Here is a 19230-nt window from a genome sequence, read left to right on the forward strand (position 1 = left end):
CTTTTCAAATGAATATATTAAAATATGTAAACAAATAAATTTACTACACCATGTGGTCCCAGTTTTGGAATAATTTACAACACGTTTAAATATTGTATAGATCATTTTTATTTGCAACATTCAAGAAATGTGTTGTGAATATATAACATAAGTTAATTTATGTTACAACAGTCCATAATTCCTTCAGAATTATTTGGGGTTCTGCATTAATTCCTTTAAAAACATTTGAAGATATAATATATGACTAAAAGTATGTAGACATCTAACTATGAGCTTGTTGGAGATCCCATTCAAAAACGATGGTTAATAATATGGAGTTGGACCCCCTCATAACTGCCTGTCCTGCCTTATAATGTATGTATTTATATGTATTTAAATAGGGTTAAGGATTCTCTAAATAATTATTTTTTCACCTGTTAGCAACATATCTAGCCTAAACATGTTAACTTAATAATTAGGAGTGCTGTCAACATTAAAGTGTATGTGCGCATATTTTTATAGGCTAGCTCTACTCCCTTCCTAAAAACAACACCTCCAATCTCTTCTTATTCTTTTGGAATGCCTGGCATTGTTTAAAATACTTCAGTGTTTAAATGTACAGTGTTTATAAGATAAAAAATACAGTTGTTTTATTACAGTTGTTTGGAAAGGTGAGAAGTGTGTTTGTTCATCATTATGACTTTTATAAAGATTAGACCACATTTTATGAATGATGCAAATCTGATCTTTTTTTGTAAATGTATTTCAGTTTTCCATGTTGTCCACATAACCACATAAAGAATGTTGTATATTACATTACAGGACAAGATTGTATGTACAATTTATTATTCAAAGGTGTTTTGATTTGTATAGATTAAATACAATGTAATCAGTGCTTTAGAGCATAATTGGATCAATGCTACCCTTTAAGATTGACTTTATCTAATCAGAACTACGGGTACAGAATGAGCTATTTTGCTTATTTAGCTGCAGTAAGGTCACACTGTGACAGACTAAAAACTATTTCACCTAGCCAGGTAAAGTAATGTGGTTTAAACCTTTTCTGTAATTTTTGTGTGGTTGTTTTTTGTGGCACTGTGGTCTTGCATCAGAGTAAATATTGTTCCTTGGAAATGTGAATAAAATGTCTTACAGGTAAATAAAATATGTAATTATTAATGGATGTACAGTGTATCACAAAAGTGAGTACACCCCTCACATTTCTGCAGATATTTAAGTATATCTTTTCATGGGACAACACTGACAAAATGACACTTTGACACAATGAAAAGTAGTCTGTGTGCAGCTTATATAACAGTGTAGATTTATTCTTCCCTCAAAATAACTCAATATACAGCCATTAATGTCTAAACCACCGGCAACAAAAGTGAGTACACCACTTAGTGAAAGTTCCTGAAGTGTCAATATTTTGTGTGGCCACCATTATTTTCCAGAACTGCCTTAATTCTCCTGGGCATGGAGTTTACCAGAGCTTCACAGGTTGCCACTGGAATGCTTTTCCACTCCTCCATGACGACATCACGGAGCTGGCGGATATTCGAGACTTTGCGCTCCTCCACCTTCCGCTTGAGGATGCCCCAAAGATGTTCTATTGGGTTTAGGTCTGGAGACATGCTTGGCCAGTCCATCACCTTTACCCTCAGCCTCTTCAATAAAGCAGTGGTCGTCTTAGAGGTGTGTTTGGGGTCATTATCATGCTGGAACACTGCCCTGCGACCCAGTTTCCGGAGGGAGGGGATCCTGCTCTGCTTCAGTATTTCACAGTACATATTGGAGTTCATGTGTCCCTCAATGAAATGTAACTCCCCAACACCTGCTGCACTCATGCAGCCCCAGACAATGGCATTCCCACCACCATGCTTGACTGTAGGCATGACACACTTATCTTTGTACTCCTCACCTGATTGCCGCCACACATGCTTGAGACCATCTGAACCAAACAAATTAATCTTGGTCTCATCAGACCATAGGACATGGTTCCAGTAATCCATTTCCTTTGTTAACATGTCTTCAGCAAACTGTTTGCGGGCTTTCTTGTGTAGAGACTTCAGAAGAGGCTTCCTTCTGGGGTGACAGCCATGCAGACCAATTTGATGTAGTGTGCGGCGTATGGTCTGAGCACTGACAGGCTGACCCCCCACCTTTTCAATCTCTGCAGCAATGCTGACAGCACTCCTGCGCCTATCTTTCAAAGACAGCAGTTGGATGTGACGCTGAGCACGTGCACTCAGCTTCTTTGGACGACCAATGCGAGGTCTGTTCTGAGTGGACCCTGCTCTTTTAAAACGCTGGATGATCTTGGCCACTGTGCTGCAGCTCAGTTTCAGGGTGTTGGCAATCTTCTTGTAGCCTTGGCCATCTTCATGTAGCGCAACAATTCGTCTTTTAAGATCCTCAGAGAGTTCTTTGCCATGAGGTGCCATGTTGGAACTTTCAGTGACCAGTATGAGAGAGTGTGAGAGCTGTACTACTAAATTGAACACACCTGCTCCCTATGCACACCTGAGACCTAGTAACACTAACAAATCACATGACATTTTGGAGGGAAAATGACAAGCAGTGCTCAATTTGGACATTTAGGGGTGTAGTCTCTTAGGGGTGTACTCACTTTTGTTGCCGGTGGTTTAGACATTAATGGCTGTATATTGAGTTATTTTGAGGGAAGAATACATTTACACTGTTATATAAGCTGCACACAGACTACTTTTCATTGTGTCAAAGTGTCATTTTGTCAGTGTTGTCCCATGAAAAGATATACTTAAATATCTGCAGAAATGTGAGGGGTGTACTCACTTTTGTGATACACTGTATGTGTGTGTGGGTTGTTCTGGGACTACATCACTGATGCAAATGTTTGCGTGAATGTCCATGCAATATGAGGTAATATGGTGGTTTAAGGGCCATTCAGTGTGAGCTGCTCAGAGCCCTGATTGCCTGGGGATAGAAACTTTTCCGTAATCTGGTGGTCCTTGATTTCACATCAACCGTCCGCCAGATGGGAAATGTGTGAACAGGTTATGTTGAGGATTGGCTTGGTGCTTGACAATCTTACAAGCCCTCCTGAAGTGTGGTACATATCCTCTAGTGATAAGAGGCCTGTTCCTGAGATTGGGTTGTCCTGTTGTACTGTTTTTAGACCATTTTTTAGATCAACATTTGTGGTGTGGGTCACTAGTTTGTTGCATTCAGCTTATGCTTCACACTCACTTTTTTGTTAAAATTTCTTAATACATGTCTGAATTTATTGTTCCCTGAAATCTGTCCAGGCCTGAGGCAGCATAGCACTCCCAAATCATGATGGTCACTCCACTATGCTTTACAGATCAATTAAAGAAAAAATGTATTCATATAGTGCTTTAAACAACGAGCAATGTCTCAAAGCAACTTTACAGAATACAGGTAAAAACTAATAAGTAAGCCTATGGCAACAATGGCATGAGAAAACCACTTAATTTTATAAGCAAGGAACCCATCCTCATTGGGGGGCTAGATGATGGTTGTATTAATTACATTAGAAATGGGCAAACAGATACTAAATAGCTTTAAAAAAAAAAGTGAATTAATTAAAATAAAATGATAGCACATACGCAAGTGTGTACAGTAACTAGAGTTCATTATTCTTCAGTTCAGTCTGTAGTAGAATAAAGTCTAATGGTTTTATTCGACATTTTGAGTGTAAAGCACTGGAGAGTCCCATCAGCAGTTTATCAGGACCACAAGATTAAATGAGTGAGAAGTTACACATTAGAACCACTTTAGGGGATAAAAATATTAACATAAAAATTTTTTTAATTATAAGTGCATAAATATTAGGGAGAACCAGAAGGAAATAGAGTAGAAACTACAGTCATCACCGCCAACCCCAATTACTTGAGCAGGTGCGCACCAGAGTTCAAATGAAAGCATTCACACATACTGTAACAAACCGCTCAAACCCAGAACAAACACACCAGGGTTTGTTTTAATTTAACCAATGCTGACAAGTATATACACACCATCAAATAGGCATCATTGATCAGCCAGCAGAGTTTGTAATTACAGCAGTTATGAAGAATCCCCTCTAGCAAATCCCAACAAATAAGTCAATCAATGCCCATATAGGCACCCAGCCTGCCATTAGCAGAGCTGAGATTCGAACTTGCAAGTTCGAGATGTCAACTTCGGTGTGCTGGCATGTTGGAGACAAAGTTAGAGGAATATAATAATATAATGGAGGAATATACACTGATCAGCAATAACATTAAAACCACCTCTTTGTTTCTACACTCAATGTCCATTTTATCAGCTCCACTTACCATATAGAAGCATTTTGTAGTTCTACAATTACTGACTGTAGTCCATCTATTTCTCTACATATCTTTTAAGCCTGCTTTCACCCTGTTCTTCAATGGTCAGGACCCCCACAGGACCACCACAGAGCAGGTATTATTTAGGTGGTGGATCATTCTCAGCACTGCAGTGACACTGACATGGTGGTGGTGTGTTAGTGTGTGTGTTGTGCTGGTATGATTGGATCAGGCACAGCATCACTGCTGGAGTTTTTAAATACTGTGTCCACTCACTGTCCACTCTATTAGACACTCCTACCTAGTTGGTCCACCTTGTAGATGTAAAGTCAGAGTCGATTGCTCATCTATTGCTGCTGTTTGAGTTGGTCATCTTCTAGACCTTCATCAGTGGTCACAGGACGCTGCCCACAGGGCACCGTTGGCTGGATATATTTTTTGGTTGGTGGACTATTCTCAGTCCAGCAGTGACAGTGAGACGTTAAAAACTTCATCAGCATTTCTGTGTCTTATCCACTCATACCAGCACAACACACACTAACACACGCTAACAAAGCATGCAGAGAAACAGATGGACTACAGTCAGTAATTGCAGAACTACAAAGTGCTTCTATATGGTAAGTGAAGCCAATAAACTGGACAGTGGGTGCAGAAACAAGGAGGTGGTTGTAATGTTATGGCTGATCAGTGTAAGTATATAATTATCTTCATATAGTTGCCATCAATAAATGTGACTTAAATTCATTTACCATATAATTGTAATTCTGATGGCAAATTCTATGTTGTCACATTGGATCAAACCATTGCATGTGTGTGGAGCTAGGCCCTGCTCAAACACTTGAACCAAAAATCAAACACTTTTAAAATGGTTTTACTGTCAGTTGGTTTACCAGGGTTTTCACCAGAATTCACTGATTGTGCCTGCCACCAACTGCCTTAACCACAGAATGTTAAAGTGAGATGACTCAAATTCCATTTCAGTCAAGTTTCCTATGTGTTCCCAATTCTCAGAGCACACCAGAGTCATCAGTACCCATCATCTTCAACTGCACATCACCTTGACAACCGGGCGGCACGGTGGCTAAGTGGGTACCACTGTCGCCTCAGAGCAAGAAGGTACTGGGTTCAATCCCCAGGTGGGGTGGTCCGGGTCCTTTCTGTGTGGAGTTTGCATGTTCTCCCTGTGTCTGCGTGGGTTTTCTTCCTGGTGCTCCGGTTTCCTCCCACAGTCCAAAAACATGCAAGTGAGGTGAATTGGAGATACAAAATTGTCCAAGACTGTGTTTGATATAACCTTGTGAACTGATGAACCTTGTGTGTTGAGTGACTACCGTTCCTGTCATGAATGTAACCAAAAGTGTAAAACATGACGTTAAAACCCTAATAAACAAACAAACCTTGACAACCTACCTGTTTGACTTTAATGTTCTGTGACAAGCTGCACTTGCTTTTCATTATGTTAAAGTGTGCTTGTGCCTTACTGCAAGTAACTGCCCAATTTACCCTATTTCATTAAAGGGGGTTTTGGTCTGTTGGTCCTGGGTTCTGTAAAGTTGCTTTGAGACAAGTTCTATTGTAAAAAGCGCTATACACATACATTTTACAAAAAAAATACTTAAAAGTGTAGTAGAGTAATGAAAACAAAACAAACCCAACAATTAGGACATGCATACCGCTCATTCTGAGTAATCAAAGCATCGATTGAAAGGGGCTTGTTCAAAATAATAGCAGTGAGGAGTTCAATTGGTGAAGTCATTCATTCTGCAGAAGAATGGGTGTCAATTTTGGCCCTTATTTAAGGTAGGAGGGTGGCAAATGTTGCACAGGTTGGTCATAGCACATTTCCTTCTGAAATACTGGGTTAAATGGGTTGTTCCAGACATTGTTCTGATGAACAGCGTACTTTGATTAAAAAGTTGATTGTAGAGGGAAAAACATACAGAGAAGTGCAGCAAATTATAGGCTGCTCAGCTAAAATGATCTCAAATGCCTTGAAGTGAAAACCAAAACCTGAAAGACGCAAAAGGAAGCGTGGAACTACTGTTTGACTGCATCAAAGAATAGCCAAAATGGCAAAGGCTCAGCCAATGATCACCTCCAGAAAGATCAAGGAACATCTGAAGTTACCAGTGAGTACAGAAGATGATTAAGTGAAGCCAATTTACCAGCAAGAACTCCTTGCAGAGTCCCGTTGTTAAGAAAAAGACGTGTCCTGAGTGGGTTCAAATTTCCCAAAGAACACATTGACTGGTCCAAAGAGAAATGGCTCAACATTTTGTGGACTGATGAAAGCAAAATTGTTCTTTTTTGGTATAGTGGTCGTAGACAGTATGTCAGACGACCGCCGAGCACTGAATTCAAGCCAGAGTACACTGTGAAGACAGTAAAGCATGGCGGTACAAAATGATGATATGGGGATGTTTTTCATACCATGGTGTTACGCCTATTTATCGCATACGAGGGATCATGGATCAGTGTAAATATATCTATATTAAGTATATAAGTAAGAATACTTGAGGAGATCATGTTGCCCTATGTCGAAGAAGAAATGTCCTTAAAATGGGTGTTTCAACATGACAATGACCTTGGTTACAGACAAACAAGATTGAAGTAATAGAGTGGCCAGCCCAGTCCCCTGACTTCAATCCCAGAGAGAACTTGTGGGCTGATATCTAAAGTGCGTTTTTTTTAGGCAAAACCCAAAAATGCAGAAGAACTGTGGAATGTAGTGTAATCATCCTGGACTGGAATACCTGTTCAGAGGTGCCAGAAGTTGGTCGACTCCATGCAACACAGATCTCGGAAACAATTGTTATGCCACTAAATATTAGTTCAGTAATTTAAAGTGAAGTGAAACCTTACAATTTTCAGTTTATAGATAGATTTGTTGAGTTTTTAAAGAAAAATGCTGGCACTGCTATTTTTTTGAACAGCCTAATATTAATTTTTCTTAACTTTCTGTAAAGGATTAACACAAACTGGCAAAATTTTGTTAATGTTTTGATTTAGAATTGAAAGTGTAGTATTTTCAGTGCATTTGCATTTATGGAAATAAAAGCTATTATAATGATTTTGAGCTTTATTCACTTTTTTAAAATCACTGCTATTTTTTTGAACACCACTGTACATCAATGAAAGGGGATTCCAATAGGACACCCGCTGAACAGATAGTATATTTTGTCCTCCTTTTTGTCTGTACTGTTTATATGGTGTTGTTTGCACTTGTGGCCTGAGTTGCTCATTGTTTTATTTCAATATATACTTGTATATAGCTAATAAGACCATAAAACCTCTTGAACTTTAGTTGTGCATCATTATTAACAGGACCGTAACATGGCACTGTGTATCATCATTTATTCAAATACTGTTTACTCTAACTGCTTTTTAATAAGGCACAGTTATACACAATTGTAAGTGTACAACAAGATACTAGAGCAATTTTCATGCTTAGTGTGTGTTAGACTATTTTATCTGTGAACCACATCTAATGACCCGGTCTGTTGGCTTAATGTTTGGTTGGAGCTCTATTCCAGCCCTAGCATTAAGATAAGAGTGATGATAAATCTTAAAACCAACAAAACACAACACACACACAAGTCACACAACATCCCTTTTAAACATCGTAAAGCACTACATAGCATATACAGGGTGCTTAACAACTAGATTGTTAAAAATAGATGGACACCCCTTAATTTTAAAGTATTTGACTATTTCCTGGCACACTAGCAGTAAAAGTCACAGGGTTGTCAATCAAACCTCTTTACCTGTTTTGTTCAACTGTAAATAAAAAGACTATTATTTTGCAACAGCTCAGCCACAAGGTGATAAGTCACAAGCTTTCATAATAAGGCATCTGTTTTGACATAAAAAGTGGAAACCACCTTCGCAGCAGTTTCCACAGTTTCAGTAATTGTATGTCCACATACTTTTGGCTCTGTAGCAAAGAATCACATTTCTGATTATTTTATATGACCAAGTAACAATCACCATATATATATTGTGGTAATAGTTATTCAGTTATATATTCAGTTAGAATTCCAATTTGTTATGCTTCCTGGCTGATGAAAACATCTTGGTATTTAATTAGAATGAAGACAAGCTTGTTTGAAGAGCTGTTTTCTGCTGATTCAAGTGCAGCAGGCTGGTGCGTAATTTACCACATTTATTATTTGCAAACCTCAATTCCAGAAAAACTGGAACCGTATGCAAAAAAGAGCAGTGACATGTATTTTAAAGAAAGGTGTAAAGAAAAGATTTTTTAATTGCACTTATGCGCAAGTATGAAAAGCAGAAGCAGGCGGAAAAAATATATAATCCTTTATAAGTAATAATAAGTTAAGGCTGGCCTTTTATGTTATTTATAATTATAATGAATGTTACACTGATCAGCCATAACATTAAAACCACCTCCTCGTTTCAACTCCACTTACCATATAGGAGCACTTTGTAGTTCTACAATTACTGACTGTAGTCCATCAATTTCTCTACACACCTTTTTTAGCCTGCTTTCACCCTGTTCTTCAATGGTCAGGACCACCACAGATCAGGTATTATTTAGGTGGTGGATCATTCTCAGCACTGTAGTGACAATGGCATGGTGGTGGTGTGTTAGTGTGTGTTGTGCTGGTATGAGTAGATCAGACACAGCAGCACTGCTGGAGTTTTTAAATACATTGTCCAATTACTGTCCACTCTATTAGACACTCATAGCTAGTTGGTCCACCTTGTAGATGTAAAGTCAGAGATGATTACCCATCAGTTGCTGCCGTTTGAGTTGGTCATCTTTTACACTTTCATCAGTGGTCACAGGACGCTGCCCACAGGGTGCTGTTGGCTGGATATTTTTGATTTGTGGACTATTCTCAGTCCAGCAGTGATATTGAGCTGTTTAAAAACTCCATCAGCACTGTTGTGTCTTATCCACTCATACTAGCACAACACATACTAACACACCACCACCATGTCAGTGTCACTGCAGTGCTGAGAATTATCCACCACCCAAATAATGCCTGCTCTGTAGTGGTCCTGGGAGAGTCCTGACCATTGAAGAACAGCATTAAAAGAGGATAACAAAACATGCAGTGAAACAGATGGACTGTAAGTAAGTAATTGTAGAACTACAAAGTGCTTCTATATGGTAAGTGGATCTGATAAAATGGACAGTGAGTGTAGAAACAAGGAAGTGGTTTCAATGTTATGGCTGATGTTTTCCAGATTGTTACCAGTGTAAATTTTGAAATTCAGGGGACATCATCTAAAAGAGACATCATTCCATTATTTACCCTAATCTGAAAACTGTACATAAACATATGTCATGTTTATTATTAAATTCATGCCAATTTTATGCTGACTCCACAGTAGCACATGCTGACATATACAGTGTTATGCCATAACACACACACACACTCACACACACAGACACACACACACACACACACACACACACACACACACACACACACACACACACACCAATACCAGCATATGAAAATGTGAACCATATATATACAGTACCATATATAAGATGTAAACTAAAACTTTTGAGCCAGACCTTTTGGAAACCAAACATGAGCCACTTGCATCCTAAGGCTGACCTCTGGAACATTTATTCATTTAACATACATCAGCATTGACAGCTTGTTCTTCATAATGCTATTGTTCAGTTTAACAGCCTTTGATGTGCTAGTCTGAAGGGCATGGGATTCAGCTTGCAGAAACATAATGCTGTTACCTTGTCTGTGTTCCATCTCTTTGGCATTGCTGAAAGTAAAGCAAAAATATGTTAGAGTGCAACCAGGCAGTAGCAGAAATATATGTGCTTGTGCAAACAGTTGATTTAGTTATCTTTCTCTTTTTGTTATCTTAAAGGTGCTACAGTATAAAATGATACATGCATGGCATTCTCACTATTAGGGCTCCTGCTCAAAACCTCTTCTTCCTCCACCTTTTCACTACTGGATCATATTTTTGAAATTAAACACATTATTAATATTATCTCACCTTTTTAAAGATTTGCTTATAAATACTTTAAGTACGCTGAAGTGTTCCTTCTTTTTAAAATGTTTTCTCAGGCTTGTGGTTGAAATGGTACCAGGAAACTTGACCAGGCACCAGACTCAGGTGAATATTTATGAATGGCATCTCTCCTTCTTACAGCAGACAACGCCCCTGGATGAGCAACGAAAAATCCTTGTCCTTTATTGCCCTTAATTTCAAAATGTGTGAAGTGATGGTAAGCGAAGGTATAGGTTTTGTTTTGTTTTTATGCACAAACAGCTTTTACAGCTGATATGACATGTGGGAAGTTGGCAAGGACAACAAGGTCTTTCTTCCAATTTAGTGGAGCTCTCTTTTTTGCTTCTTGAAAAAGTGTGTCCTAAACTAGGACACAGTCATCTGATCTGATCCCATTTGCCTAAATAATTGTTCCCCCAGTTGCAAAATGCATCTTTTTTTATAGTAAGTAAGACTTCATCACAGAACATGCAAAGAAAGGTGTTCTTTAAGCACTTACTCAAGTCATGGCCTTCTGGTGTTGAAAAAGTAGAAGGGGATCAAACCTGACTTCTACCCGCTCCAGGACATTGATCATCAGTCGGCTTCACTGGGCACTTCTTCACATGTTCCCTTAAATATTTATTTGCAGGTAGGCCTTGGCAATAAATACAATGTATGAACTGTTTTGTTTTCTTTGTTTGGCCGATAAAAAGCAACCATCTTCCCAGATCCTTCTCGGACTACCTCTGTATTGTGTTAAAATTTTTGGAGTAGATTTAACTGCAACCAGCATTCTTTGGAATTTCTGGAGTGGATGCTTGCCTTTGCTACTGCCACATCATGCTGAATCGGAGTGGTTTACATTGGCATCAATCGTGGACAAAGAAGACTATCTAAAAAAAACAACTTTTTTTTTCTTTTGAGTCATTCTTAGGTGGACTTGCTTGTGTGCTTTGAATCATTGTCTTGCTGCATAACTAACATTTCTCTGAACATTCTTCTTTATGGTTTTTTGACAGCCAAATTTGTGGTTCCATCAATCAAGACACATTGTCCAGGTCTTATACCTCATGATACGCCATCTTGCCTAATGATTTAGGCAGTATGGCAGTGTGTGTACATCGTGAGCATCAGCATCTCACCAGTTTTAGCAATTTAGTGTTTACCTTCCCATTTTCTGTGTTTTAGTTTGAAAAATTTAACACATGCGAACTACACATATGACAGAAAGACACTGTTGGTCATTAATTTCTACTGCTCAAACATTGTTTTGGATCATTCCTTCAACTTTGACCAGCTTCCTATGAAGTCCAAGTGAGTTGTTCATCCCAACCCCAAGAGCTCGGCACAGACATCCAGACCATAAAGAAAGGGTAAGCTCTGAGTTTTTTTGCTAAGCTAAGGCTAAATTCACACTGGCAAGCACTACCTAGCATCTTCCTTGCTAATGTGCGGTCCCTGGCGAACAAGATAGATAAACTAAAAATGTGGACCCTCACACAGAACAGGCTTATGGACTGCACTGTCATGATTTTTTGGAAACAATGATGTTTCAAACAGTGTGGTGGAACTGGAGGGACACACTATCTTCAGAGCTGAAAAAGCAGCCACAGCTTCGGGTAAGAGCTGCGGTGGTGGTGTTTGTATTTATGTAAACAAAGCATGGTGCCTGGACTCTGTCAACACCTACTGCTCTGCTGATTTGAAATATTTAATTATAAAGAGCTCTTCTATCTCCCACATGAGTTTTTCTGCATTGTTGCTGCTGCAGTTTATATTCCTTTAGTTGGTAATGCTAACATAGCTATGAAAGACCTTTGTGTTGTGTTAAGTAAACTTCAAACTATGCACCCAGATAGATACCTTTATATTGCCAGGGACTTTAATAACTGCAATTTGAGATCTGGACTCCCAAAGTTTTATCAGAATGTCTTCTGTACCACAAGGGGACAAAAAAATCATCATCATTTGGATCAAGTTTACACAAATGTAGCTGATGCCTACAAAGCTACACCCCTCCCCCACATGGGTCAGTCTGACCATCGGTTAGTTAAAATCTGGATGAAAGGTGCAGATTCATCTCTTCAGTACTAATTTCAGCACACAGACTGGAGCTGGTTTGCTCTCCAAGCCACCAAAGATCACACTATCTGCATTGACTCCTATACCAACCATGTCCTGGAGCATATCAACAACTGTGTGGACAGTGTAACAACACAAAAAAATATTTTCAAATCATAAGCCCTGAATAAACGGTGAGGTTCACCTTCTGCTCAGGGTAATTAATACTACCTTCAGATCTGGAGACCAACCAGCCTACAGCGCAGCCAGAGCCAACTTGAAGAAAGGTATTTCCAGGGCTAAACACAGTTATAAACAACAGATTGAGGATCACTTCAATTCCTCCAATCCTCTGCGTATGTGGCAAGGCATACAATCACTGACTTCAAACCACTCAATAATTTTACCCCAAACCCCAACGAGCTCAATAATTTTACGCTTGCTTTGATCAGGGTAATAACATAGTTGCCTTCATTGTCTTCCTCCAGATGTGCAGCCAATCACATTTTTCACCTTGGATGTCTTACACACGCTGAGCAAGGTAAATGCTTGGAAGGTAGCTGGACTTAATAAAGTACCTTGACGAGCTAAGCAGCTTGTTGTGGTCTTCACAGACATTTTTAATCTGTCTCTGGCCCAGCCTGTGATTCCAATAAGCTTCAAGATGGCCACCATTGTGCCAGTGCCAAAGCATTCAATTGCTTCAGAACTAAAAGATTTCTGACCTTTTGCACTCACCTTCATCATCTTCAAGTGCTTTTAACGATTAGTTTTTTCTTACTTGAAATCCTGTCCACCTGCTACATTAGACCAGCACCAATTTGCACATCGTCCCAACAGGTCAATAGAGGATACTGTTTCCACTACGCTCCACACAGCACTGACCCATTTGGACTGGCACAAATCCTATGTTAGATTTCAGTTCAGCATTTAACACATTTAACAGTTCAGCATTTAACAGCCAGCTTGATATCAACACATCACTCTATAATTGGATTCTAGAATTTCTAGAAGTTAGGCAACCTCTACTCTCTATTACTCTGAACACAAGGCTGCAAGGCTGTGTGCTGAGTCCCCTCTTATAATCTCTTTTCACCTATGACTGTGTTCCTGTTAATGGTTCCAACTCCATAATCAATAATAATAATCACTGATGACACCACATTGATAGGTCTAATCAGAGACAATGACGAAACGGCATACAGGGTATAGGTTCAGCATCTGGCTTCATGGTGTGAGGACAAAAACCTGGAGCTGAATACAGTGAAAACAAAGGAGATTTTAGAAGAACAGGAAGTCAGGCGCACATCCCTATCTACAGTACGTCAGTGGAGCTGTAGTAGAGTGGGTGCCTAGCTTCTTATTCCTTGGTGTCCACATCTCTGACAATCTCTCTTGGTTCCTCAACACATCAATCCTGGTCAGAAAGGTACAACAGTGCCTATACTTCCTATGGAGCACCTTGTTTGACTGTTGGGATGTCCTTATGCCAGATATAATAGGACCCATGTCTTTCAAAAGTTCCACCTTTGATCAGTCCACAAATTAGCCCAAAAGTCCTGAGGGTCATTTAGATGTTTTGGGAAATGCAAGTTAAGTGTTTGTGTTTTTGGTCAGCAGTGGTCTACGCTGCAACTCTCTCATCACTACAATTTTTGCCCATTGTTTTTCTTATTGTAGAATCCTGTACATTGACCTTAACTGAGGCCTGTAGTTCTTTAGGTGTTTGTCTGGTTCTTCAGTAACTCTTTGGATGAGTTGTCGATGCATTGTTGGTGAAATTTTGGTAGGCCAACCACACCTGTAAAGGTTCACCACTGTTCCAAGTTTTCTCCATTTGTGGATAATGGCTTTCACCATGGTAGATTTTAATGACCTGCTTCACATTGCCAGATAGGTTTTATTTAAGTGATGTTTTAAGGATGTGTGTGTGTGTGTGTGGGAGGGTGGCCATCAATTCAGACTCATTGACTTATTAATCAGACTGATTGCAGCTGTGCAATTAGACTCCAATGTAAACAATAATGGATTGAGCACACAGCTCTCAGGGGTTTCAGTGCTCAATGTGGTGGTGCTAAAGGTGTTATTACCAATTCTAATGGACTGAGGTCTTCCCATTAGGGAGTCCAGGATCCAGTTGCAGAAAGAGGTGTTCAAACCCAGCAAGCTCAGCTTCCCAGTCAGGTGCTGAGGAATGATGGTGTGGAATGCTGAGGTCCATAAACTACATTACTTTATATGTGTCCTTCTTTTACACTTGGTTAAGTGCCTGATAAAGTGTGGTGGCTACGGCATCATCTGTGGAGCAGTTGGGATGATACACAAATTACAGTAGGTCCATTGAGGGGGACAGCAGGTCTTTATGAATATGAATATCAATGAATATGAGTGTAATGCGATGGTAGTCATTGAGGCAGGACACTGGTGACATCACTGGCAAAGGCATGATAGTGGTGTCTTTGAAGCACGTTGAAATGAAAGTGCTGGTCAGAGAGATGTTGAAGATGTGGAGCAGAAAAGAGCGCAGAGTAGGGAAATGGTTACCGTGGAAGGACTTTTGTTAGTCGCTCTTGATAAGAGCATCTGCTATATGCTGAAAATGTAAATGTAAGATGTCTGTGAGGACATCTGCCAGCTGGTCAGCACATCCTTTGAGCACTCTGGCAGAAACGTTGTCTGGTCCGGCAGTTTTCGGCAGGTTGGCTCTGTGCAGTATCAGCTGTGGTAAGACGAAGCACCAGGTCATTGGGAGGAGGTATTGTCTTTCTCGCCACCATGTTGTTCTGTGTCTCAAACCAACCATAGAAGTTGTTTAGAACAGCTGAAAGGCAGCAATTACCGTCACAGGCAGGTGGTATAGTCCTGTAATTGGTGATGGCTGGATGCTCTGCCATATGTGCCGTGTGTCACCGCTGTTCTGGAAGTGGCTGTAAATGCTATGGTTGTGCGTGCTTTGCTTTTTTTTTTTTATCACATGGTACAGTTTGGCCCTTGCTGTTCGAAGGGCTGTTTTGTCACCTGCTTTACAGATTGTGCCCATTTGACGTCTTATTTCTGGCGTAATTGCATTTATGCGCTTGGTAGGAGATTTGACGTTATGAAACTTTATTCCTGAATGATCTAATCTGCTGCTATTCAGTGTTTGGAGCACATTTCTTTTGACTCTTCATCTTTTTGTCCTCTTATCTGTATCAAAGATAACCAATCTTCTCAAATTCCTGTCAGCAACAGATTTGAAAACCCTGATCTGGATCACTGGGCAAAATAAGAATCAGATTATTAGTCTAGAAACAATGACACAGACCCAGCACTAATGCTTACTGTAATGGAAATGACCCACAGGTTACCACGGTATTAAAAAAAAAAAAAAAATACTTGGCACCCGAACATGAGATAAGACACCATAGCATGGGTAACTTGCACATCCATAAACACTAACAGAAATATTCAAGACATCTTTTTCTGAAATGACTATGCTTATTATGAAATGACAATGCCCAGCATGCTTAAAAGCATGGCTATACACTAATCAGGAATAACATTACGACCACCTTCCTAATATAGTGTTGGCCCCGCTTTTGCTGCCGAAACAGCCCTGACCCATTGAGGCATGGACTTCACTAGACCCCTGAAGGTGTGCTGTGGTATCTGGCACCAAGATGTTAGCAGCAGATCCATTAACTTCTTTGGGTTCCGAGGTGGGGCCTCCATGGATCAGAATTGTTTGTCCAGCACATCCCACAGATGCTCGATTGGATTGAGATCTGGCGAATTTGAAGGCCAAGTCAACACCTCAAACTCGTTGTTGTGCTCCTTAAACCATTCCTGAACCATTTTTGCTTTGTGGCAGGGTGCATTATCCTGCTGAAAGAGGCCATCAGCCATCAGGCAATACTGTTTCCATAAAAGGGTGTACATGGTCTGCAACAATGCTTAGGTAGGTGGTACATGTCAAAGTAACATTCACATGGATGGCAGGACCCAAGGTTTCCCAGCAGAACATTGCCCAAAGCATCACACTGCCTTCTTCCTTTAGTGCATCCTGGTGCCATGTGTTCCCCAGGTAAGCGATGCACACGCACCCGGCCATCCACGTGATGTAAAAGAAAACGTGATTCATCAGACCAGGCCACCTTCTTCCATTGCTCCGTGGTCAATGCTTATGTGCCCATTGTTGGCGCTTTTGGTGGTGGACAGGGGTCAGCATGGGCACCCTGACTGGTCTGCGGCTTTGCAGCCCCATACGCAACAAACTGTGATGCACTGTGTATTCTGACACCTTTCTATCAGAACCAGCATTAACTTCTTCAGCAATCTGAGCTACAGTAGCTCATCTGTTGGATCTGTCGGACCGCTCATCTGTTGGGTCTGTCGGACCGCACAGGCCAGCCTTTACTCCCCATGTGCATCAATAAGCCTTGGCCGCCCATGACCCACTGTTCCTTACGTGGACCACTTTTGAAAGATACTGACCACTGCAGACTGGGAACACCCCACAAGAGCTGCAGTTTTGGAGATGCTCTAGCCATCACAATTTGGCCCTTGTCAAACTCGCTCAAATCCTTATGCTTTCCCATTTTTCCTGCTTCTAACACATCAACTTAGAGGATAAAATGTTCACTTGCTGCCTGATATATCCCACCCACTAACAGGTGCCGTGATGAAGAGATAATCAGTTTTATTCACTTCACCTGTCAGTGGTCATAATGTTATGCCTCATCGGTGTATATTCAGTAAGTGCAGATGCAAAATTGGCCTGCCTACATACCATACGTTATCTGGTCATTAAAAAGTTCATATTGTAGCAATAAAGGTGCTGTATAGTAGCACAGCTGTAAACTTTAATAAAGGAAGCATAGCAAAACAATTTTTAATCTGTAATCATTCAGATCTCTAACCCCTAAATGGAGTTTTGTTAAATGTAAGGTTGATGCAACATGTTAAACATGCTCTTGGCTCAATTTTTTTAAATGTGATGCAATTCAAAGCTTTGAATTTATGCATTTTTAACCTAAAATATATTGTTTTGTGTTATTTTGTGTAAATTAAATCCAAATCAAAGAGAATTTACAAAATCACTACTTACTGATTTGACATTTAACAAACTGTTAACTTTTTCTAAACCAAGGTTTTAAATACACTGAACAAGCTCAATGTGAATACAGTGTATGGCCAAAAGTAAACCATGACTAATTATGTAGTTGCATCCACCCCCACCCACTTCCAGGAGGCAATAACAGTCTCAACAAGATCTTACATCTTATCCAGAGCGACTTATGCCTAGTTCACACTACACGATTTTTGCCCTGATTTTCGCTTGCCGACTGATTTACCGGCTCGGGAGCAACTCAGCGTTCGCTCGGTGATCAAAACTCAGCTCTCAATTGTTATGTGTGAACTACTCAACAACTTGATCCGAGCGGCTCGACGAGCACTCGTCGAGCACTTGGAGACCGGAGAAATATATTTAACTTGTCAGATATCTGGATCTGAGTTGCCCGACTGGCAATAAGTGCTATGTCGAACAGCCAATGAGAATGCAAGATACGGTGTGAGGGGAAATGTCCCACCTTTTACGTTGTTAAAGGTGGGACATGGGCATAATATAGTTTATATCAGAATACATCGGCATACTCACAAGTTTTATACAGTATTTCTGACCTTATTGTTCTCTACAAAACATAACACCAACGTTGCATTGCAAAAAATATTTGTTAACCTCTGACTCACTATAGAACAATCCATGCTGATCAGTCATGTAGTGTGAAAGCCACACCGACTTAAAAGACTCCCGATTACAAGAGATCCAGTTGTGTAGTGTGAACTGTACAGCGACCTGACAACTTGGAAAGTCGTGTAGTGTGAACTACAGAATTATAGAACCCACATCAGAAGACACATCTTGGTGTGTCTTTGGGAATTTGTGCCCATTTCAGTAAAAGAGCCCTGGCTTGCAACTAATCCTCCAATTTATCCCAAAGGTGTTCACTGGGATTGAGCTTAAGGTTCTGCACAGGCCACTGAAGTTCTTTCATAACAAACTATGTTTTTATGACCTTGTGTAACGACGGAGATGAGGGCAGATGACTGGAGATGAGGGCAGACACACACAGAGATATTACATAAAGTTAACTCATGATTACAATAGATAAGACAGGCTTACACAAGGCAAGACACAATACAAACACATGAACTATGCTAACCGCTATGCTAATTGCTAATGCTAACCTAAACACACATGAAACACGACTCTACACTATCCTAAACCCTAAGCTAAGCTAAATCCTGCAATCTAACACAAATGCTAACACAAAAGATGAACTAGATGCTAAGGCTTAAAATGAACTAGACTCTAATACAGTCTAGACATAGAAAGACACGATTCTCTAAACAAGATTTCTAAGCATGATACATAAACTAGAATACAAAACCAGATTTATTAACCAAGATTTCTAAACAATATACATGCACAATAATATGTAATTGTCAGAGCAAGATTTCAAACAATGACCAAACATCATAACCAACTCATCAACAGAGTACCCTCAAAATAGCCTCCACTGAATGATCCACAGCACAGTCCTTAAATGTCGTAAGCATTCATCTTGCAATGAGGTTCAGCTGTGGATCAGTAGCTATTGTCCAGTTATAACAAGGGACTATAAACAAAAACACCCCAACCATGTGCTTCTGGAGACAGGGGCGTGGCACATACACATGAGACATGGGGTTTCCCTCATAGGCATATAGTATACTCTACACTGATCAGCCATAACATAAAAACCACTTCCTTGTTTCTACACTCACTGTTCATTTGATCAGCTCCACTTATCATATAAAAGCACTTTGTAGTTCTACAATTACTGACTGTAGTCCATCTGTTTCT

The sequence above is a fragment of the Trichomycterus rosablanca genome, chromosome 27, assembly GCF_030014385.1.
Source record: "Trichomycterus rosablanca isolate fTriRos1 chromosome 27, fTriRos1.hap1, whole genome shotgun sequence".
NCBI classification, from domain to species: Eukaryota; Metazoa; Chordata; class Actinopteri; order Siluriformes; family Trichomycteridae; genus Trichomycterus; species Trichomycterus rosablanca.